Here is a 24,218-nt window from a genome sequence, read left to right as displayed (position 1 = left end):
CATAGGCATAAATATGTGGTGAGCACTCATGCGCTCTCAGAGAATGGTTGGGATGCTGGAGTTATGTGCATAGATACATTAACTTCTCCTTGGAGCGATATACATAGTACTCTACCCCTATTTCCTTATCGCATCATGTATGGTCTCTTGTATGGAAACAAGGTCAAAATCTTGGAAGATCTCTAGTTTGGGGAATCCTTGTTGAAAGGTGTATTTCCTCGTTCATACTACATATCGAACCATATTTAGAAAACAATCTCTGAGTTTGTTCTAACTTTTTGTCCCTTGGATTTGATTGGAAGTTGGATTTTAGAAGTAATCTTAGAGCGTTTGAATTTGTTCCCATTTTGGAGGATCTAGAGTAACACTGTCTAACACTTGCAAAAGGTTAGAAACAAGAGCAATTTCAGAGATGAAAAGTTTTTCTTCAGTAGCCCAAAATTCCATCCAGGACCAAAGGAGAGTTGGGGTTAAAAAGCTCAAAAGTAGTTTTATTTTTAAGAGAATGAACGATGAAGATAGGGTGGAAGTGATCTTTCAATGGAGAGTCCTCAACCAAGGATCTTCCCATGATTTGATTTTTTTACCAAAGACAAGGTCGTACTTGTAGTTATTGAGGAATAGTGGAAGAATTCATTGGATGTCTACTGAAGGAAAGTCAAGAGTAGTTCTGTGTCATAGTACATCATTCCGACCTTTATTTGGTAGCTCATGCATACTTACCACAACTCGATGGCATAATGTTTTGGCAGCTTTGTGGAATCTCAAAAATCATAGGCATATTTTTGTGGTGAGCAATCTTGGGCTCCCAGAGAATGGTTGGGATAATGGAGTTATGTGCATAGATACATTTATTTGGAGGGCAATTCGTAGTACTCTTCCCCTATTTCCTTAACGCAATATGTATGGTCCCTCGCATGGAAACAAGGTCAAATTCTTGGAAGATCTCTATTTTGGGGAATCCTTGTTGAACGGTGTATTTCCTCGTCCTTACTCCATATCGAATCTTAGTTAGAAAACAATTTCTAAGTTTCTTCTAACTCTTCATCGCTTGAATTTGACTGAAAGTTAGATTTTAAAAGAAATCCAAGAGCGTTTGAATTTGTTCCCATTTTAAGAGGATCTAGAGTAACGCCATCTAACACATGCAAATGGCTAGAAACAAGAGTAATTTTTGAGTTGAAAAGTTTTTCTTCACTAGCCCAAAGTTCCTTCTAAAGCCAAATGAGACAAGGTGATAAAATGTTCAGAAATAGTTTTATATTTAAGAGAAGAAACAATGAAGATAGGGTTGAAGTGATCTTTCAATGGAGAGTGCTCAACCAAGGGCCTTCCCATGATTTGATTTTATTACCAAAGACATGGTCAAACTTGTAATGATTGATGAATATTGGGAGGATACACTGGATGTCTATCGAAGGAAAGTAAAGAGTAGTTTTGTGTCATAATCCATCATTCCAACCATTATTTGTTAGCTCATGCATACTTACCACAACGCGGTGGCATAATGTTTTGGCGGTTTTGTGGGATATCGAAAATCATAGGCATAAATTTGTGCTGGGCACTCATGGGCTTTTAGAGAATGGTTGAGGTGCTGGAGTTATGTGCATAGATACATTAACTTCTCTTTGGAGGGCTATTCATAGTACTCTTCCCCTATTTCCTTATCGCATCTTGTATGGTCTCTCGTCAGGAAACAAGGTCAAATTCTTGGAAGATCTCTAGTTTGGGGAATCCTTCTTGAACGGTGTATTTCCTCATCCCTACTCCATATCGAATCTTAGTTAGAAAACAATCTCTAAGTTTCTTCTAACTCTTCATCGCTTGGATTTGATTGAAAGTTGGATTTTAAAAGAAATCCAAGTGCATTTGAATTTGTTCCCATTTAAGAGGATCTAGAGTAATGCCATCTAACACATGCAAATGGCTAGAAACAAGAGTAATTTCAGAGTTGAAAAGTTTTTCTTCACTAGCCCAAAGTTCCTTCTAAAGCCAAATGAGACAAGGTGATAAAATGTTCAGAAATAGTTTTATATTTAAGAGAAGAAATGATGAAGATAGGGTTGAAGTGATCTTTCAATGGAGAGTGATCAACCAAGGGCCTTCCCATGATTTGATTTTATTACCAAAGACAAGGTCAAACTTGTAATGATTGAGGAATATTGGGAGGATACACTGGATGTCTATCGGAGGAAAGTCAAGAGTTGTTTTGTGTCGTAGTCCATTATTCCAACCTTTATTTGTTAGCTCATACATACTTACCACAACTCGGTGGCATAATGTTTTGGCGGCTTTGTGGGATATTGAAAATCATAGGCATAAATTTGTGGTGAGCACTCATGGGCTCCTAGAGAATGGTTGGGATATTGGAGTTTTGTGCATTGATACATTAATCTTCCTTTTTTCTTTGACGACTTGAGCATGGAGCCATCAAACAACTTGTCCATTCTAGTAGGGAGAGACCACTTGCATCTATTCGTTTTGCATATTAGATGTGAACCAGGAGATTTATACCAGTTGAGTCTCTTCCTTTGTATCGAATCACAAGTATTAATACCCCCATGGAAGGCTTCTAGCAGAAGAGAAGACACTAATTTTCGAAGGGATTGGAACACATCAAACTTCCTTTACAAGATTGGACATCGGGGAGGGACTAGAGGAAATTAATGATTTTAAAGGAGGCAAAAAAAAAAACAAAAAAACCACCCTTAGGACTAGTGGCCCACAAACAATTGTCTAATCTATTGGGATGTAGAGAAACCCCATCCAACAAATGAAAAAGGCAAGAAACAAGAGGAATTTCAGTGTTCCTAAGGTTTTTCTTTTTAGCCCAAAGTTTCAGCCAATGCCCAAAGGAGACAAAGGGATAGCAGGCTTAGAAATAGTTTTGCCTTTAAGAGAGGAAACGATGAAGATTGATTGGAAGATATCTTTCAAAGAAGACTTCTCAACCCAAAGGTCTTACCAATACATAGAGTGGAAGATATCTTTCATGTAACTCTAGTTGTCGACCTATAAAAATTTAATCAAATCATTTAAGTTATATTTATATAAGTTCACATTTTATAGATAATGTGGGCGCATGGCCTAGCATGTGAAATCATTGGTTGTGACGCTTGAGCTATCTTCTGAAGGCCATGTCTTTCTCTTGTAGCACTGTCAGCATGCACACATGTATGTGCCTGCATTTTAGAGTGGTTTATCATTCATTCTTTTATGAGATGGAACATTTGTTTTAACAATACCAATAATAAGAAAAATTTTGTAATGATGCTTGAACTACAAGAATATCTGCATAAGACCCATATAATGTGGCTGTTATAAGGAATTTCCTATCCAGGACTAGACTACTCCAAGCCCAATCCTCTTCATCCTTTAAAAGACATCAAGACTATCAATCCTCTTCAGCCCAATCCTCTTCCTATCCATAGGAGGAACAAGAGTTTTTAGGTTAACTACTTTTTCTATCAGTAGGTTAACTACATTTTCTTGTACTATGGTTGTATTATTGTTTATGTCAATTGGATTCTTGGAAAATTATAATTTTAATTATCGGAAGACCAAGAATGCTCAATATGTCAAAGGTGATGAGCAAATGGTGTTCGTAACAGATGACTAGGTGCAAGATAGTATTATTGTTAAAATTTATTAAATGAAAATCTAGTTCCTAGGACTAGACTAGAATCTTTGGGTACTTGTACAACCAGGGTGTTTGGAGTCAAACAAGCTGAAGCAAAGATGAACACAAGAAAGCTTTGGAACCAGGATAATGCCTTGAAATAGGTTAAGGAATTATTTATTGCAGTCGAGTTCACCTCTGTTCTTACGACAGTGGTTAGAGATTATAATATACATGATGAAGTAACATGACTAGATCTCTTTATTTGGGTTTAGACTGAGCTTTCAGGGAATTGGTTCGTACTACCTTAGAATGGAACTTAGCGGACTAGTTCTGTTTAGGACTGATCAGGTGGTTCGTTTTGTCGCAATTCCTATTTTTCATAAAATCTTATTGGAAAATAAATATAATTAACTATTTGAATTTCTCATTGAAGTTTCTGTACAAATTCCTTCACATTTTCTCATAAAATACATGTATATTTGTTTTCATCAAATGTTTTCTGAAGGTATAACATGAAACAACATGACTCCACAAATAGAACTCTGCTATAATAATATTTAAGTTGCTTACACTATAAAGAAACTGGTAAGCAGAATTTCTTGAAAATAGTGCATAGATAGTGTTATGGAGAAAGAAGTTTTTAAGTGGCTGTATTCTGGAAGCTGCATACTTCTAATATTTATAGAGGTGATGAACTGGTCCATGATGCCATTCAAGATAGGGTCTTCTGTGACTACTGTTTCAAGACTAACAAAATTTTCAATGTGACCTATGGTGTTGATAATGTTAGAAGGAGACAGGTGCTGATGTCAAGCATTATCCTTCTTAAGACTGCTTTGGAGCTTCTCCAAAACATTTCCAAGCCCATCTGTGAAAATGAAAAATATGCTTCTATATTGAAAAGGTTAAGTTACACTTGCTTTTGCTTACATTATTATATGTGTTTATATGCTATTATGTGTTTTTTTAGCAAATAAAAACTCATTAAATAAGTGTTGTGATAATAATGTATTTGTGCCATGCTGATATCCATGTTCTTTTATTTCATTCTTATTTACTAGCGGTGACTCATGTGATGCATTGGATGCTTTCTAAAAATGTATTTTTAAGGGAAAAAAATGAAGTTACAGTGATTCACCGAAGGTTTTATATATTTCTGGTTCTTTACATATAAAATAGGAGGAAAAACAATTTTTTCCTTTTAAGTTATTGAGCTTCTAGCTTAATTCTATATATATTTATACTTTATACCATCTATAGATTGTTGTTGGACTATCAGGTCCCATACCCAGATATCCTGTTTTCTTTCCAAAAGATACTTAAATTATTAGACGAGGTTTGCTAAGACCATTACAGTCATATACCAAGCAAGTTCCTTGGATTTTTAGCACAAGATGACTGTTGAGAATCTCTTAGCAAATAACAGAGATTAGAGCAAGCAAGTTCCTTGCTAAGACCATTAAAGAATTGATTTGACTTAGAATTAACTAATCCTTATTATAATCTCAGTTAGGGGGTAGGGTGACCTTGATTAGGGCTACATTTGCCACCCTTCCAACCTATTAACCTATCAGTGTTCAGGATTCCCCCAACGGAGGCTAAGAAACTGGAGAAGGTAATGAGGGACTTTCTGTGGGAACCAGGGGAGGTGAAAAAGGATCATCTGGTTAGATGGGAGATAGTTAATAAACCTAAGGAAGTAGGGGGTATAGGGATAGGGAATATAGTGCTGAACAATGTAGCCCTCCTTGGAAAGTGGTTATGGAGATGGCCCCGAGAGAGAGAGAGAGAGAGTATGGCATGAGGTGGTGTTTAACATTCATGGCTGCTCAGGAAATGGTTGGGATGCTGGGATATCTCGTCGAGCTACGCTTACAACACCTTGGAAAGCTATACATGGTATTCTCCCTCGCTTCCTCAGTTTTATCAGGTATGATGCCTGTTCCGGTGATGTTATCAGGTTCTGGGAGGATGTTTGGGTGGGTACTCAACCCCTCAAAGATTGATTCCCCTCGCTTTATTCCCTATCCCTTCACAAAAATGAGCTGATTGCAAATTTTCTTCCGAACCCGTTAAGTCCCTCGTCTTTAAACTGGGATTTCGGTTTTTGTAGGGGATTAGGGATGGTGAGTCGATTTGTATCACTGAGCTTCTTCATTTACTAGAGTTTGTTTGTTTGGACCCCACTTTGTCTAATAAAAGAGTTTGGACTCCTCTTCCTTAAGGTACTTTCACTTGCTCTTCTTTCAAAAATCCCTTAGTTCCAATCCCAATTCCCAAGGGTTCCCTTTCAAAGAAGCTTGGGCCTGACCTATCCCTCCAAAAATTGCTGTATTCTGTTGGAAAGTCTACCATGGGAAAATCAATACCTTGGAAAACTTGCAGAAAAAGAGACCCTCTCTTTGTTTCTCCCCCAATTGGTGTTTCTTGTGCAAGGCCCAGAATGAGGACCGTTTCCATTTGCTGATTTCCTGCTCTTTTGCTACAAACTTATGGAGTTGGAGTTAGTTTATTTGGAGGTAGGTGGCCTCCACCAACTGATTTGAGTATGTTATTTAACCCATCTTTTTTTGTTTGGCACACTAGAAGAGGCAAGTTCATGTGGAAATGCGTCAGGGCAGCAACCTTATGGACCCTATGGGAGGAAAGGAATGCAAGAGTTTTCTTAGAGAAGGAAAGAAGATTAGATGAAGTGAAGGACTGCATCTTAAGAAGAGCAATACATTGGCTGAAAACCGTGGAGATATTTGATGATTTTTCTTTTGATGACTTGTGGAGGAATTGGTTAGTAATGTTTTGGGCTAAGTTGTAATTTTTTGTCCCTACCTATTCTTTTGTTTTCTTGATTGTACTTAGAAGATAAGTGTGTTTGTCTTCCTTATGTAACCTCTTTGGTGAATTAATGAAATTGTTATTGATCAAAAAAAAAAAGGAATTGGTTAGTAATAGCTAATACTTCTACAAAGAAGAATAAACGCTTATCAGAATGGGATCCGCCGTCAGAAGGTGTCATCAAGTTAAATTTTGATGGAAGTAGCCAAGGTAACCCTGGGCCGTCAGGTATAGGGGTGTCCTGAGGAATAAGAACAGCAACATCATCTCCTTATTCTCAGGACCGGTGGGAGTGGGGGACTCTACGAGGGCAAAAATACTAGCTGCAGTACAAGGAATTCAGATCGCTAACCAGCTTGGGGTGGAGCATCTCCTAGTTGAAGGGGACTCTCAGGTAGTAACAAGGTGGCTTCTAAACCCGGATGCTACCATTTGGGGCTACAAAGACCTCATCAAAAAAGTAAAGTGGTTAACTAGGAATATGAGATTTGGGGCTACAAAGACCTCATCAAGTAAAATGGTTTGACCATTTGGTCTGAACGGATGGCTCACTTTGACAAAACATATAAAACAAAAAAAAAATGGCCAAAACAATTCTCGGGTCAAATGGCTCGATGGTTTGACCGCCTGGGTCAATGGTTCGCTGACTAAATCAACAATTTTTGGCCAAATAGCGGTTTTAGGGTAAACAGAACCGGTCAGGCGACTAGTTCCCAGTTTTTTCAGTCCGACTGTATGCCCCAATTCGGTTTTGAAAACATTGATTCTTTATACCTTCATAAAGTTGAGTGCTTCTCATTACACTCTTCATTATTTATCCACTAGGAAATTGTTCCATTTTCTAGAAAAAAAAACACAAATCAACTAATATACCAATATATTCCAATCCTTTTTTTTAATTGCAACATGTGGTTATATTACTCCGTTTCTATTTTTATTTTCTATTAAAACCAAGCATAACCTAATGCAAAGAAAGTACTAAAAAGCAAGGAAGAACCTTTTTAATAAGAAAAATATTTTCTTAGGAGGTTAGGCTTCATTTATATGGTATGAATTCTCATAATTTAAACATGTGGAGGTTCGGCAAATAAAGGCCATTAATTAATTTTTAGGTACAAGTTAAAGACTAAAAAATTATTATTTACAAAGATGAAAGAAAATTATATATTAGAGAATGGTTATGGAAATGAGTGAAGCAATTCTACATAATCCTTTAGCTTCATGGTAGTGGTTGATAATAAATTGGACCTCCGATTTAAAATGGCGAATTATGAAATGGTGGGGCAAAATATGAGCCTTTTATTTTACAGTAAATCAGCTACCTTATTTCCAATAAAACATACAGTAAAACTAAATAGACTAAAAAAACTTAAAAGAAGTTATCTTCACTTTTAGAATTTCCTTCAAACAGAGTTGTAGAGAGTTGTGTAGCAAATTATCAAAATGGAGATGGATATTATTGGTCAATCTATTAGAATAGTACCACGGATGGTATAATTGCATTAACATTTTCAAGTTTCTGCACATAATACATTTTAATGGATATTATTGGTTTGTCTAATAAAACAATACCATGGACTTATCACTACATTCAAATATTTAAATTTCCTGCACATAGTACATCTTAAGTAAAAGTAGATAGCAAAATGTTTAAGTAGTGCTATGGATATTCCATTTATACCACATATATTTATTTAATGCTTGCATTCCAAGGAATTTATGGAAAACATCATAACAATCATGCTTTATGTATGGGATATTGTAATTTGTAAGAGCAGATTCATCCTTCTAACTATTGCATCTGGTGCCGCCATTTAATTTGGTAATCTATTACTATATAAAAGAAAACAGATGCCCACTTTCATGAGAGGCTTCGATACATACAAAAAAGAAAAGAAATGCATAAAGTGGGTTTCTTCTTTTTCTATCTGATATGAATATCATGTGCAATAAGCATGCCTTTCCCACTTATGGTAATGAAGATAAACATAAGTAGAAAGGAACTAATGGCTTGGGGGGCAATTGCCAGTCTCTAGGTAGTAGAATTGTCACATTACCTGGTGTAATGTTAAAATCTCAGGCTAATTAGTGTGATGTGATTTTGAATCTTAGAATGGTCACTTTGTGGAGAAAATGCCAAAGGTAGGTTTGAATCTTAGAATGTGCTAACCGTGGATTGTTAGTACCAACATTGAGTAATGGCCCTTTCTATAAGAAAAGAAAAAGGTCTTCAGGACTACTACTCAAACTTCATAAGTAGAACTTTGGACTACTCAGGTGTAACGGTAAAATCTTAGGCTGATTAGTGTGAGATGTGATTTTGAATCTTAGAATGGTCACTTTGTGGAAAAAATGCCAAATGTAAGTTTGAATCTTAGAATGTGCTAACCGTGGACTGTTAGTACCAACATTGAGTAATGGCCCTTTTTATAAGGAATGAGAGATCTTCTGGACTACTCAAACTTCAACTTGACTCAAAAAAAAAAGACTTGAATTAACATTAGAATTATGTTTTTCTTTTTAATAAGTTTTACTTTATTTTACTAAGTGAAAGATTGGTTTTTTAGTTTCATCTGGTTTGATCGGTTATTGGTGCATCCGGTTTAAGGGAATGCTGAATGTGCTATGCTTTTGTGCTTTGTCAAGACTCTTACAACATATCCTGCTTTTTGTTTTAATTGATTTGCATTTTTGTTACAAAAAAAAATATTGGGGTTTTTAGACTGCACTCCACCTCAGAAATCCTAGCTCCACCGTACAGTTGGAGGTAGGTGTCAGGTCGGAATTGATGCCAATTCACGGACTGGTATGAGTGTAATAGGTGGAGCTGTTTATAATTTTGAATTGTTGTAGGTAGGTCTGCAGTTCAAATCAGATTTCTGAGGTAGAGTGCAGTCTAAAAATCAATATTGTTAGACAGTTTTTGTATGCCCTTAGCTTCAATCAGTTTGATGTACATTCTGAGTTTTTTGTAAATGAATAAAGTACATATTTGATTCATGTTCCTTTGGTGTGTTTCTGTGTAATTCCCTTAAACTGGACACATAATGAGACTCGTGTTAGTTTAGAATGTTCACAGCTAGTGGGTCGGTCTAGGGAGACCTATCCTGATAAGGCTGACACTGATGTGCTACCAAGTTGGTTGGGGTGGCCTGTCTCAGCCGCCAGGGTGAGACCCTAGGCACATGCAGTGTAGGATTAATTGAATCTTTGAACTGAACCAGATTTCCAGTATTGCCCTGGACCTTGAAGATTAATGGGCAAAACTGGAAAGTTACACCTGACCCCTAGACTCGATTATGATACTGCACTAGGTGTCGGATTGGGCTGTCTTTGATGTACCAATCAGTGAGATCCTTAGCGGGGGTCAAAACCTGGGTATGTTGGGACAGTCTGAGAATTCATATGAGTGGGTGATCATAGTGATAGGATCAGCCCCTTTGTCGGACAAAGGTAATGATCGGGGATGCACTCTCACTGATGGAAACCAAGATTGCCAACAACCGATTTCAACCGTTGACACTTGTTTTTGGAAAATATATAAAAGTATATATATATATATATGCTATGCTTTCCAAAATGTTTGCAAAATGTTTTAATTCCCGAGATCCATATAAGTAGAGAGTGCAACACTGTTCCTTGCAACTGAGGGAGATGTCCTCTTTTGTCGGGCAGTGTTTGATCATTATGGGCTGAGAGGTTGAGTGTAAGACCATAGAGGGTAATACCTGATGGGCTAATCTTGCATCTGCCCACAGTCCCTGGGTGTTACAAGGTGGCTTGGTCCAGGGACCATTTAGGGTAAGTGTTGGGCCCATAGAGCCCATATGATGGGTTTCAGGGGGTGCACTGTCCATAACAGTGTATTCGGCCAGGCCTTGTAACAAAGGCTGGGCCAAACCCATGTGGCTGATGTGTAGATCAATGTTTGGGTCCCACGCCATACAAGGAAGTCCAACTGGGCAGCAGTTAGGAAGACTAAGTGAGCACATGACCTTAATGGGCCTAAAGCCCATTTCGATTAGGATAATTTAACTAGTTAAATAAGGGGCGAATTCTGGGATTGGATTAGCAGATAGGATAGGGTCTTAACCTTATCCACTTAGAGAGTCCAGATCTGAATGTGATTCAGATCTAGAAACCTCCTAATGAGATTAGGAGAAGGCTGATCTAATCTGCAGATAAGATAAGGGTTTATCCTTATCACCTAAAGGGATGTTTGATCCAAATATGATTTGGATCAGCAACTCCTAATAAGATTAGGAGCTGATCCCTTTAAGGTTACAAAAGAAGGAGGGGGCGGCAGCCTTTAGATGACACACATATTCACATCCTCTTTAGAGCTGAAATCACAGAAGGAAGAATTAAGCAACCCTGCGAAATTCTTTCTTGCCGCCTCCTTCCAGCTGCCGCCTACCCTGCCAGTTTGATCTCCAGTTCAGTGGGAGAAATCAAGATTCAATCTTGACATTAATTCCTTGTGAAGGGACTGATAGGAAGCTGTGCTCACGTGCCATCCTACTACTTCTTGCGAAGGATTAGGTTCTTGGAGAGAACACTGCTGATTCTGCTCCATCCTACACTGCGCCATCTTCAGTGGGAGCAGTCTTTGGATTCTTCCTTGGGCGTGAACACCTCCATTGAGAGATAATATTTCTCTATATCTGGTATAATCCTCTCCTACTTCTTTTGTTCAGATCTGGTTCAGTTTACGGTTCAAGATTGATCCTTGAAAATGTGATTTTCTAAATAAGGATTGCGATTCCCAGTTGAAGGGAGAAATTTTTTATTTTAAATTTGCCCACCTTATTCCACAAGATTTGGGCGTCCATACGATGGATCTCTCATCCCTTCAATTGTGGGAAAATGAACCTCAAATAATTATATACATTTCTGATGTGTCATGGTGTAACCCGTTTGACCCAGACTATTTAACTATTGGCCATCAACCTAGGGCAAAAATGGCTCAGCCTTTGGTTGGTTTCTAAAACACATTGTTTATCAGTAAATGCATAAATAACAATAAATGCACAAATTGGTAAAATTAATGTTAATTTCTGATATTCCTTTTAAATAAGAACAATTAAATTTATCATTAAATTTAAAGGTAACTAAATTGATCTAACCCACAATTATTGTTCATAAATAATTTATCAATTAATTAATTATCAACAAATCCCATATTAATTAGTTTCTAGATTTCTGTAAATTACATATTTATTGATACTCAATTAATTATAGAATTTACAATTAATTTATTGACATTAACTTACTGGTAATTGATCAGTAACCTCCGTTAATTACTGATGTTCTTGTTAAATAACATTAATTATTATTTATTCCTAAATTTAAAGTTAATTAAATTGACTTAACATGCAATTACTATTAATGAATAGAAAAGAATATAATTAATCAATAATTAACAATTAATTCTATTTATTTTTTCTTAACAAAAACTATATAACATTTCATTAAAATTAACTTTTCAATTTTAATGATAATCTATTGACAAAATAATTACTGAAAATTTATTGACAAAATAACAAATAATTTACTAATAATGTAAATCATTGATAATTTATTGACAAAATAATTTAATGATAATTTAAATGGGGGAGGGATTGAGTTAAATTGCACAAACTTTCCCAATGGTTATATATATCCAAAACATAGAAGAAATAAATAACAAAAAAAGAAAGAATAGGGAAAGTGGATGAGTGTTCCCAATTCACGGGGGATAGTGGGCATGGGCAGAGTTCTCGTGGGCAGGAGATCCAAAGTCGTTACCTTGTAGTCCCCTAGTATGGCTTCCAGGACTCTCTTCTAACATCATATTGGAATCAGGTTTATACCATATGGTTTATTATATTGGAGCAACATAAGAATGTGGGAGTTAGGCTTATATAAGGGAAAGAAAATTAAAACCATAGAAAGTGGCATAACCTTGAGCCATGTTTGGTTCAGTTCCTATTCTTTCTCATTCTTACCCAAGATGAAATTTTAAAATGAAAAAGAATGGGTAAAATTGGCATAATGAGAAAAAATTGCTATGAACCAAACACTTTTTTTCTTAAAAATGAATTCTTTTCAAACTAACAAGTGTTCTATGTTGCTCGCTTTCATTCTTCAAAAAAAAAAATATGTCGGTATTCACAAACTGGCCAACCTAGGTCTCCAATAGTCAATGTATATCAATTGGCATAGATGTTTTGTAAAAGTGTTTTTATATAAGTACTTTCTTAAAAATGCTTTTATAAAAGCACTTTCATGAAAGTACTTTTATAAAAGTGCTTTCATAAAAGTAGTTTCGTAAAAGTACTTTTATAAAAGTGCTTTTATAAAAATACTTTTGTAAAAGTGCTTTCGTAAAAGTGCTTTCATAAAAGTGTTTTTGTAAAAGTGCTTTCATAAAAGTGCTTTCGTAAAAGTAATTTTATAAAACACGACAATCAAAAGTAGTTTCATCCTTCGCATCCCTTGTCCATTGTTTTAAAATATACTATAACCGAACCTGTTTTAATAATCTTTTTATAAAACACGAAGTGCATACAAACACAAAAATCACACAAACTCAAACTTCTTGCAACTGCATACAACCACTATGTTTGATGGGTTGGATGTAACATTATGTTCATGAGGTCTATTGGAATATTTCACTTTGTGTAGAAAAGTTGTTCCAACATCGACTTTATTTACAATATCACAATCAAGGGCCATTGAATATTCCTTTTCAAATTCCTTAAATATTGTGGGAGTGTATATACATGAAGTTCACTTCAATATCTTTATTGGAATAGACACATTGGGTGTACTTTGGTTCATCTTTACCTCAATTTCCATTTCTTTTCAATGGTGATCTGCTACAGCTCTCTCGAAATGTTTAAAAGAATTCAGCTAAATTAAGAGATGGTTTTAAATACCCTATCAATATAGAACCGGTCAGGCGACCGGTTCCCAGTTTTTTCAGTCCAACTGTATGCTCCAATTCAGTTTTGAAAACATTGATTCTTCATACCTTCATAAAGTTGAGTGTTCTTCTCATTACACTCTTCATTATTTATCCACTAGGAAATTGTTCCATTTTCTAGAAAAAAAAACACAAATCAACTAATATACCAATATATTTCAATCCCTTTTTTTAATTGTAACATGTGGTTATATTACTCCGTTTCTATTATTATTTTCTATTAAAACCAAGCATAACCTAATGCAAAGAAAGTGTACTTATTAAAATTACTATTTTCCACTTAGTATGCGCTGTCATTTAGTTTATAAGATGATGAAGCATATTGATTTATTACTTTATAATATTGTGAGAACTAGCTTTACCATGACAGGTTGCATTTATTGCTAAACTAGAATTTGACATTATCTATTGTTTATTCTAAGAGTGTACATGGTGAATATAGTACTGCCACCCATAATTTTTATCAAGGTTGAACTCCATGTTATACTGATAACCTGTTGTGGAAGTCCCTGCATACTAGATTCTTTGGATTCTCAGAGGCTCTGCAGGAGTATCTACTAAGTTTAGATAGAAAACAAAGTTCAAATCTAAGTGGTGGTTCAGAAATCAGTGACAAGCAGAGTTACAGAGATAACGTGAAAAATAATTCGAAGGATGAAGGACAAAGTATCAAAGGACCTCAAGCCATAGATTGCAGTGACTCTAGGAGCTGAGGACTGCTCTTAGAAGTAGCGGATGGAGAGTGGGAGAAGAACTTGATTTTGACTGTAGACAAGAGAGTCCAAGATTAGGAGAATGTTGCAGGGGCGTTTGCGAAGAGATTTAATTTAAATGGTACTGCTATAGCTAGACCTTTTGATGACTCAAAGGCTGTGTATTATGGAGCTGGTGAAGAAGTAGTGATCCCAGATGCTGAGTCGATGGAAACTCCAGTCAGAAGAGTTAGGATAGAGAACTGGTTTCCGTCTTGTAACCATAATAGCATCTCAGAAAGTCCTCTCAAGCTCCAGCTGGTAGGGCTTTTCCCTTCAATTACTGGAATGAGGAAACTCTGGTAAAATTGATTCAAGTCCTAGGTGGTTAGGGTCGATGGTCTGAAGCTCGAAGAAGTTCCTAGATGCGTAGAGATGCTCATTAGTGGTTGCTGGCTTAAGGTTTGGGTTCTGCAGGAAGGTGAAACAACTCCTTGGATGAAAGGTTCTAAGGAAGAAGATGTCGACATCCTTGAAGGTTGGGTTACACGTGGAAAAAAGAGTTCGAGCCAGAAGGTCTTGAATAATGTATAGATGACGAACGAAGATGAAGAGACACCACCCGGGTCAGTCAGTAAGTATCTGGATAAGAATGATGGTAGCCCAATTTTTTTGGAAAGTGGAGACCAAAGTGTAGGCAAAAAGTCTTATGTGGAGATCATTAAGGGCAGAGCCATGCCAGCTAACCCTCTGGCTCCACAAGGCATTTTAAAACCAGAGTGGATTCGAACCAGGTCCTTCTTTTGAGGGTGAACCAGAGCTGCCTTGTGGACAAGATTATAGGCACTTCTCTCGAAAAGAAAGGTCTTCGATGAAGATAGGGTGGAAGTGATCTTTCAATGGAGAGTCCTCAACCAAGGGCCTTCCCATGATTTGATTTTATTACCAAAGACAAGGTCAAACTTGTAATGGTTGAGGAATTTTGGGAGGATACACTAGATGTCTACCGGAGGAAAGTCAAGAGTTGTTATGTGTCATAGTCCATCATTCCAACCTCAATTTGTTAGCTCATTTGTACTTACCATAACCCAGAGGCATAATGTTTCGGCGGATATGTGGGATATCAAAAATCATAGGCATAAATTTGTGGTGAGCACTTGTGTGCTGTTTGGGAATGGTTGGGATGCTGGAGTTATGTGCATGGATACATTTACTTTTCCTTGAGGGTAATTCATAGTACTCTTCCCCTATTTCCTTAACGCAACATGTATGGTTCCTCGTATGGAAAGAATGTCAAATTCTTTGAAGATCTGTAGTTTGGGGAATCCTTGTTGAACGGTTTATTTCCTCTTCCTTACACCGTATCGAATCTTAGTTAGAAACAATCTCTAAGTTTCTTTAACTCTTCATCACTTGGATTTGATTGAAATTTGGATCTTAAAAGAAATCAAAGAGCGTTTGAATTTGTTCCCATTTAATAGGATCTAGAATAACGACCTCTAACACATGCAAATGGCTAGAAACAAGAGTAATTTCAGAGTTGAAAAGTTTTTTTTTTCACTAGCCCAAAGTTCCATCTGAAGTCAAAGGAGACCTGGTGATAAAATCTTCAGAAATAGTTTTATATTCAAGAGAAGTAACGATGATGATAGGGTGGAAGTGATCTTTCAATGGATAGTCCTCAACCAATGGCCTTCCCATGATTCAATTTTATTACCAAAGACAAGGTCAAACTTGTGTAATGATTGAGGAATATTGGGAGGATACACTGGAAGTCTATCGGAGTAAAGTCAAGAGTTGTTACGTGTCGTAGTCCATCATTCCAACTGTTTTTTGTTAGCTAATGTGTACTTACCACAAACCGGTGGCATAATGTTTTGGTGGCTTTGTGGGATATCGAAATTCGTAGGCCTAAATTTGTGGTGAACACTAATGGGCTCCCAGAGAATGGTTGGGATACTGGAGTTATGTGCATAGATACATTAACTTCTCCTTGGAGGGATATTCATAGTACTTTTCCCCTATTTCCTTATCGCATCATGTATGGTCTCTTGTATGGAAACAAGGTCAAATTCTTGGATGATCTCTAGTTTGGGGAATCCTTGTTGAATGGTGTATTTCCTCGCCTTTACTCCATATCGAATCTTAATTAGAAAACAATCTCTAACTTTCTTCTATCTCTTCATCCTTTGGATTTGATTGGAAGTTGGATTTCAGAAGAAATGCCAGAGCATTTAAATTTGTTCCCATTTAAGAGGATGTTGAGTAACACCATTTAACACATCTAAAAGGCTTGATGCAAGGGCAATTTCAGAGATGAAAAGGGTTTCTTCACTAGCCCAATGTTCCATCTAATGCCAAAGGAGAGTAGGGGTTAACAAGCTCAAAAGTAGTTTTATTGTTAAGAGAAGGAACGATGAAGATCGGGTGGTAGTTATCTTTCAATGGAGAGTCCTCAACCAAGGGCCTTCCCATGATTTGATTTTATTACCAATGACAAGGTCAAACTTGAAGTGATTGAGGAATAGTGGGAGGATACATTGGTTGTCTATCGGAGGAAAGTCAAGAGTAGTTCTATGTCATAATCCATCATTCCAACATACTTACCACAACGCGGTGATACATTAACTTCTCATGGTCTCTCAGAGAATGGTTGGGATGCTGGAGTTATGTGCGTAGATACATTAACTTCTCCTTGGAGGGCTATTCATAGTACTCTACCCCTATTTTCATATCGCATCATGTATGGTCTCCCTTATGGAAACTTGGTCAAAATCTTGGAAGATCTCTAGTTTGGGGAATTCTTATTGAAAGTTGTATTTCCTCATCCTTACTACATATCGAATCATAATTAGAAAACAATCTCTGAGTTTGTTCTAACTCTTCGTCCCTTGGATTTGATTGGAAGTTGGATTTTAAAGTAATCCTAGAGCGTTTGAATTTATTCCCATTTTGGAGGATCTAGAGTAACACCGTTTAACACATGCAAAATGTTAGAAACAAGAGCAATTTCAGAGTTGAAAAGGTTTTTCTTCACTAGACCAAAATTCCATCTAGGACCGAAGGAGACTAGGGGTTAAAAAGCTCAAAAGTAGTTTTATTTTTAAGAGAAGGAACGATGAAGATGGGGTGGAAATGATCTTTCAATGGAGAGTCATCAACCAAGGGCCTTCCCTTGATTTGATTTTTTTACCTTAGCCAAGGTCAAACTTGTAGTGATTGAGGAATAATGGGATGATACAATGCATGTCTATCTAAGGAATGTTAACAGTAGTTCTATGTCATAATCCATCATTCCAAGCTTATTTGTTAGCTCATGCATACTTACCACAACGCGGTGGCATAATGTTTTGGCGGCTTTGTGTGATTTCAAAAATCATAGGCATAAATTTGTGGTGAGCACTCATGGGCTTTCAGAGAGTGGTTGTGAAGCTGGAATCCTTGTTGAAAAGTGTATTTTCTCGTCTTTTCTCCATATCGAATCTTAACTAGAAAACAATCTTTAACATTGTTCTAACTCTCCATCCTTCGGATTTGATTGGAAATTGGAATTTAGATCAAATCCGAGAGCGTTTGAATTTGTTCCCGTTCAGGAGGATCTAGAGTAACGCCATTTAACACATGCAAAAGGCTAGAAACAAGAGGAATCTCCGAGTTGTAAAGGTTTTCTTCACAAGGCCATAGAATGGTGTTCTCAGGGAATGGTTGCGATGTTGGAGCTATGTGCATAGATAGATTTACTTTTCCTTGGATGGCAATTCATAGTAGTCTTCCCTTATTTACTTAATCCAAGATGTATGGTCCCTCGTATGGAAACAAGGTCAAATTCCTGGAAGATCTCTTGGGGAATCCATGTTGAACAGTGTATTTCCTCGTCCTTACTCCATATCGAATCTTAATTAGAAAACAATCTCTTAGTTTCTCCTATCTCTTCATCCTTTGGATTTGATTGGAAGTTGGATTTCAGAAGAAATCCGAGAGCATTTGAATTTGTTCCCATTTAAGAGGATCTAGAATAACGCCATCTAACTCATGCTAATGGCTAGAAACAAGAGTAATTTCAGAGTTGAAAAGTTTTTCTTCACTAGCCCAAAGTTCCATCTAAAGCCAAAGGAGACAAGGTGATAAAATGTTCAGAAATAGTTTTATATTTAAGAGAAGAAACGATGAAGATAGGGTGGAAGTGATCTTTCATTGGAGAGTCCTCAACCAAGGGCCTTCCCATGATTTGATTTTATTACCAAAGACAAGGTCAAACTTGTAATGGTTGAGGAGTATTAGGAGGATAGACTGGATGTCTATTGGAGGAAAGTCAAGAGTTGTTCTGTGTCGTAGTCCATCATTCCAACCGTTTTTTGTTAGGTCATGTATGCTTACCACAAACCGGTGGCATAATGTTTTGGCGGCTTTGTGGGATATCGAAATTCGTAGGCATAAACTTGTGGTGAGCATTCATGGGCTCCCAGAGAATGGTTGGGATACTGGAGTTATGTGCATAGATACATTAACTTCTCCTTGGAGGACTATTCATAGTACTTTTCCCCTGTTTCCTTATCTCATCATGTACGGTCTCTCATATGCAAACAAGGTCAAATTCTTGGAAGATCTCTAGTTTGGGGAATCCTTGTTGAATGGTGTATTTCCTCGCCATTACTCCATATCCAATCTTAATTAGAAAACAATCTCTAACTTTATTCTATCTCTTCATCGCTTGGTTTTGATTGAAATTTGGATCTTAAAAGAAATCCAAGAGCATTTGAATTTGTTCTCATTTAACAGGATCTAGAATAACGCCATTTAACACATGCAAATGGCTAGAAACAACAGTAACTTTAGAGTTGAAAAGTTTTGTTTTCACTAGCCCAAAGTTCCATCTAAAGTCAAAGGAGACAAGGTGATAAAATGTTCAGAAATAGTTTTATATTTAAGAGAAGAAACGATGAAGATAGGGTGGAAGTGATCTTTCAATGGAGAGTCCTCAACCAAGGGCCTTCCCATGATTCGATTTTATTACCAAAGACAAGGTCAAACTTGTAATGATTGAGGAATATTGGGAGGATACCCTGGATGTCTATCGGAGGAAAGTCAAGATTTGTTCTGTGTCGTAGTTCATCATTCCAACTGTTTTTTCTTAGCTCATGTATACTTACCACAAACCGGTGGCATAATGTTTCAGCGGCTTTGAGGGATATTGAAATTTGTAGGCATAAAATTGTGGTGAGCACTCATGGGCTCCCAGAGAATGTTTGGGATACTGGAGTTATGCGCATAGATACATTAACTTCTTCTTGGAAGATCTCTAGTTTGGGGAATCCTTGTTGAATGGTGTTTTTCCTCGTCATTACGCCATATCGAATCTTAAATAGAAAACAATCTCTAACTTTCTTCTATCTCTTCATCCTTTGGATTTGATTGGAAGTTGGATTTCAGAAGAAATGTGAGAGCGTTTGAATTTGTTCCCATTTAAGAGGATGTTGAGTAACGCCATCTAACACATACAAAAGCCTAGATGCAAGGGCAATTTTAGAGATGGAAAGGTTTTCTTTGCTAGCCCAATGTTCCACCTAATGCCAAAGGAGACTAGGGGTTAACAAGCTCAAAAGTAGTTTTTTTTTTAAGAGATGGAACGATGAATATAGTGTGGTAGTTATCTTTCAATGGAGAGTCCTCAACCAAGGGCCTTCCCATGATTTGATTTTAATACCAATGACAAGGTCAAACTTGTAGTGATTGAGGAATATTGGGAGGATACACTGGATGTCTTTCGGAGGAAAGTCAATAGTAGTTCTATGTCATAATCCATCATTCCAACCTGTATTTGTTAGCTCATGCATACTTACTCCAACGCGGTGGCATAATGTTTGGGCGGCTTTGTGGGATTTCAAAAATCATAGGCATAAATATGTGGTGAGCACTCATGGGCTCTCAGAGAATGGTTGGGGTGCTAGAGTTTTGTGCATAAATACATTAACTTCTCCTTGGAGGGCTATTCATAGTAATCTACCCCTATTTCCTTATCGCATCATGTATGGTCTCTCGTATGGAAACAAGGTCAAAATCAAGGAAGATCTCTAGTTTGGGGAATCCTTGTTGAAAGGTGTATTTCCTCGTCCTTACTACATATCGAATCATAATTAGAAAACAATCTCTAAGTTTTTTCTAACTCTTCATCCCTTGGATCCCTTGGATTTGATTGGAAGTTGGATTTTAGAAGAAGTCCGAGAGCAATGAATTTGTTCCCATTTAAGAGGATCTAGAGTAATGCCATTTAACACATGCAAAAAGCTAGAAACAAGAGCAATTTCAGAGTTGAAAAGGTTTTTCTTCTCTAGCCCAAAATTCCATCTAGGACCAAAGGGGAGTAGGGGTTAGAAAGCTCAAAAGTAGTTTCATTGTTGAATGGTGTATTTCCTCGTCCTTACTCCGTATCGAATCTTAGTGATTGAGGAATAGTGGGAGGATACACTGAATGTCTATCGAAGGAAAGTCAAGAGTAGTTTTGTGTCATAATCCATTATTCCAACCTTTATTTGTTTGCTCATGCATACTTAACACAACCCGGTGGCATAATGTTTTGGCGGCTTTGTGGGATATCGAAAATCGTAGGCATAAATTTTTGGTGAGCACTCATGGGCTCCCAGAGAATGGTTGGGATATTGGAGTTTTGTGCATTGATACATTAATCTTCCTTTTTTCTTTGACGACTTGAGCATGGAGCCATCAAACAACTTGTCCATTCTAGTAGGGGGAGACCACTTGCATCCATTCGTTTTGCATATTAGATGTGAACCAGGAGATTTATACCAGTTGAGTCTCTTCCTTTGTATTGAATCTCAAGTATTAATACCCCCATGGAAGGCTTCTAGCAGAAGAGAAGACACTAATTTTCAAAGGGATGGGAACACATCAAACTTCCTTTACAAGATTGGACATCGGGGAGGGACTAGAGGAAATTAATGATTTTAAAGGAGGCACAAAAAAAAAATAAAAAGAAACCACCCATAGGACTAGTTGCCCACAAACAACTGTCCAATCTAATGGGATCTAGACAAACCCCATCCAACAAATGCAAAAGGCAAGAAACAAGAGGAATTTCAGTGTTCCTAAGGTTTTTCTTTTTAGCCCAAAGTTTCAGCCAATGCCCAAAGGAGACAAGGGGATAGCAGGCTTAGAAATAGTTTTGCCTTTAAGAGAGGAAACGATGAAGATAGATTGGAAGATATCTTTCAAAGAAGACTTCTCAACCCAAAGGTCTTCCCAATACATAGAGTGGAAGATATCTTTCATGTAACTCTAGTTGTCGACCTATAAAAATTTTATCAAATCATTTAAGTTATATTTATATAAGTTCACATTTTATAGATAATGTGGGCGCATGGCCTAGCATGTGAAATCATTGGTTGTGACGCTTGAGCTATCTTCTGAAGGCCATGTCTTTCTCTTGTAGCACTGTCAGCATGCACACATATATGTGCCTGCATTTCAGGGAATTGGTTCATACTACCTTAGAATGGAACTTAGCGGACTAGTTCTGTTTAGGACTGATCAGGTGGTTCTTTTTGTCGCAATTCCTATTTTTCATAAAATCTTTTTGGAAAATAAATATAATTATCTATTTGAATTTCTCATTGAAGTTTCTGTACAAATTCTTTCACATTTTCTCATAAAATACATGTATATTTGTTTTCATCAAATGTTTTCTGAAGATATAACATGAAACAACATGACTCCACAAATAGAACTCTGCTATAATAATATTTAAGTTGCTTACACTATAAAGAAACTGGTAAGCAGAATTTCTTGAAAATAGTGCATAGATAGTGTTATAGAGAAAGAAGTTTTTAAGTGGCTGTATTCTGGAAGCTGCATACTTCTAATATTTATAGAGGTGATGAACTGGTCCATGATGCCATTCAAGATAGGGTCTTCTGTGACTACTGTTTCAAGGCTAACAAAATTTTCAATGTGGCCTATGGTGTTGATAATGTTAGAAGGAGACAGGTGCTGATATCAAGCATTATCCTTCTTAAGACTGCTTTGGAGCTTCTCCAAAACATTTCCAAGCCCATCTGTGAAAATGAAAAATATGCTTCTATATTGAAAAGGTTAAGTTACACTTGCTTTTGCTTACATTATTATATGTGTTTATATGCTATTATGTGTTTTTTTAGCAAATAAAAACTCATTAAATAAGTGTTGTGATAATAATGTATTTGTACCATGCTGATATCCATGTTCTTTTATTTCATTCTTATTTACTAGCAGTGACTCATGTGATGCATTGGATGCTTTCTAAAAATGTATTTTTAAGGGGAAAAAAATGAAGTTACGGTGATTCACCGAAGGTTTTATATATTTCTGGTTCTTTACATATAAAATAGGAGGAAAAACAATTTTTTCCTTTTAAGTTATTGAGCTTCTAGCTTATTCCTATATATATTTATACTTTATACCATCTATAGATTGTTGTTGGACTATCAGGTCCCATGCCCAGATATCCTGTTTTCTTTCCAAAAGATACTTAAATTATTAGATGAGGTTTGCTAAGACCATTACAGTCAAATACCAAGCAAGTTCCTTGCATTTTTAGCACAAAAGTAAAGGTTTCTTGATATAGGAGTTCTAACATGTCATTGCTGTAGTTTTAATTGAAATTTTTGGGGTTTAATCACAGCTTACCCACCAAAAGAAGAAGGATTGTTTAGTATTCAAATATAAAATGTAGTTACATGAATAATAATTAAAATACCAAGCAATGTTTCCTTAAAAAATCAATATTATTAGAAGCTGGACCAGACCTAGAGACTCCTAGGACGTGAACTAGAACATGATTGGGTCAAGTAGGTTGCTGGGTCAACCTAGATTTTAGGTACATGCCATGAGCCCACAACAGGATGTTGGTAGTCCTTTTCGTTCTACTTTCTTCTCCCTTCCCAAGGAAAGAGATGATTGGGAGGCTTGGATGATGATGGTGATGCTTAATTGCTTATAGAAACATGACAGTTTTGAAATAGATGATTGGTTGATTCCAGAAAACCTAGATATTTTTTTTTTAATTCCAGAAATGTAGAGCTTAGCAGACCATCGTTCTTAATGATTCCTAACACCAGCTCTTTCCTGTTCTTGTAATCTTTTTAAACCTTTTGCTGACTCCCATCCTTTATCCTAATTCTTTCCTGTTTCTCTTCCCCAACCCACTCACCCTCTTAATTTCTCTTGTCATCATTGTTTGCAATTTTAATATACAGAAATACAAAAAAATCGGGAATATTCTACTAATTTTACTGGGATGTTTGGAAATGCCAGATTTACAGAGCCAGTTATGCATTGAAAGATGAAGAAATACATCTGGTGGGAAATGGGGACTGATGAACATATTAAAAATAAATCGAATGAAACTCAGCAGCCATATGTAAGATGTCCTTCAATATATGCTGAATAGCCCATGAGCATTATACAGATCTTCCTCTCAAACCAATAAAACCTGATATCAGTGTGAACATAAATGGTTTGTTCCCTTTTTTTTTAATTAACAAATGCGATCCCAACAAAAAAACATTCCAATGTGTTTCCAGCATGATCTGTGTCCACACATCTCAGATTTATAAGTCCCACTCTTATGGTTAGATGTGCAGATACAGATGATATTTACAATGGTTTAACAGGTCAGTCTCAATAATGTATCATGCAGATGAACTCCCAAACAGTCGAAGCTGTTTTTCCCCCTAAATGGTCCAACAACAATCAAACAAGTAAACATGCATGTTATTCAATAAATCAAACAGTGAAAATTAGAATGGATTGGACTTCTACATTTGTCTTTTTCAAACATACATTTGCCTCGTGATAGTGCACCCCTTTCATAAAAAATAGGATGTGCCAAAACATTCCCCTTAGAACCAAGGACCGATCATGGCTGCTACAAAAGGATGATCTGAGAATAGAGTTCAGAGTGATTGTCAAACTATAATCTCATAAAGGAAGGTTGGTGCTGAATGGGTCCTAGGTTGCAGCTGCATTCAGAAAAACTAGGTGCTGTTAGGAAAAGGATGGAATGAGGTGAACCCAGGCCAGGATTTATTTTGTAATCAAAGTGTTACAGTTC

At 36.7% G+C, this 24,218-nt stretch overlaps 1 protein-coding gene across 27 annotated transcripts in view; it reads left to right on the top strand.

Moving 5' to 3' along the window:
* Positions 1–24,218, top strand: part of LOC148803615 (uncharacterized) — an 84,626-nt gene that overhangs the window by 27,216 nt on the left and 33,192 nt on the right. For 4 of the 27 annotated variants that reach the window (XR_016077583.1, XR_016077582.1, XR_016077588.1 and 1 more), the window contains one exon: positions 4,413–7,115. The gene's annotated coding sequence lies outside the window, so the exon portion shown is untranslated. Of the gene's footprint in view, positions 1–4,412; positions 7,221–22,104; positions 22,335–23,419; positions 23,658–24,218 lie in introns of those variants that run through there. The other 23 variants (XR_016077577.1, XR_016077579.1, XR_016077574.1 and 20 more) reach the window with 15 other exon arrangements.

This window comes from Nelumbo nucifera, chromosome 1 (assembly GCF_055504915.1).
Source record: "Nelumbo nucifera cultivar China Antique chromosome 1, China Antique-T2T, whole genome shotgun sequence".
Lineage (NCBI taxonomy): Eukaryota > Viridiplantae > Streptophyta > Magnoliopsida > Proteales > Nelumbonaceae > Nelumbo > Nelumbo nucifera.
The sequence above is the reverse complement of the archived record's forward strand: the minus strand, read 5'-3'. Positions and strand labels throughout refer to the sequence as shown.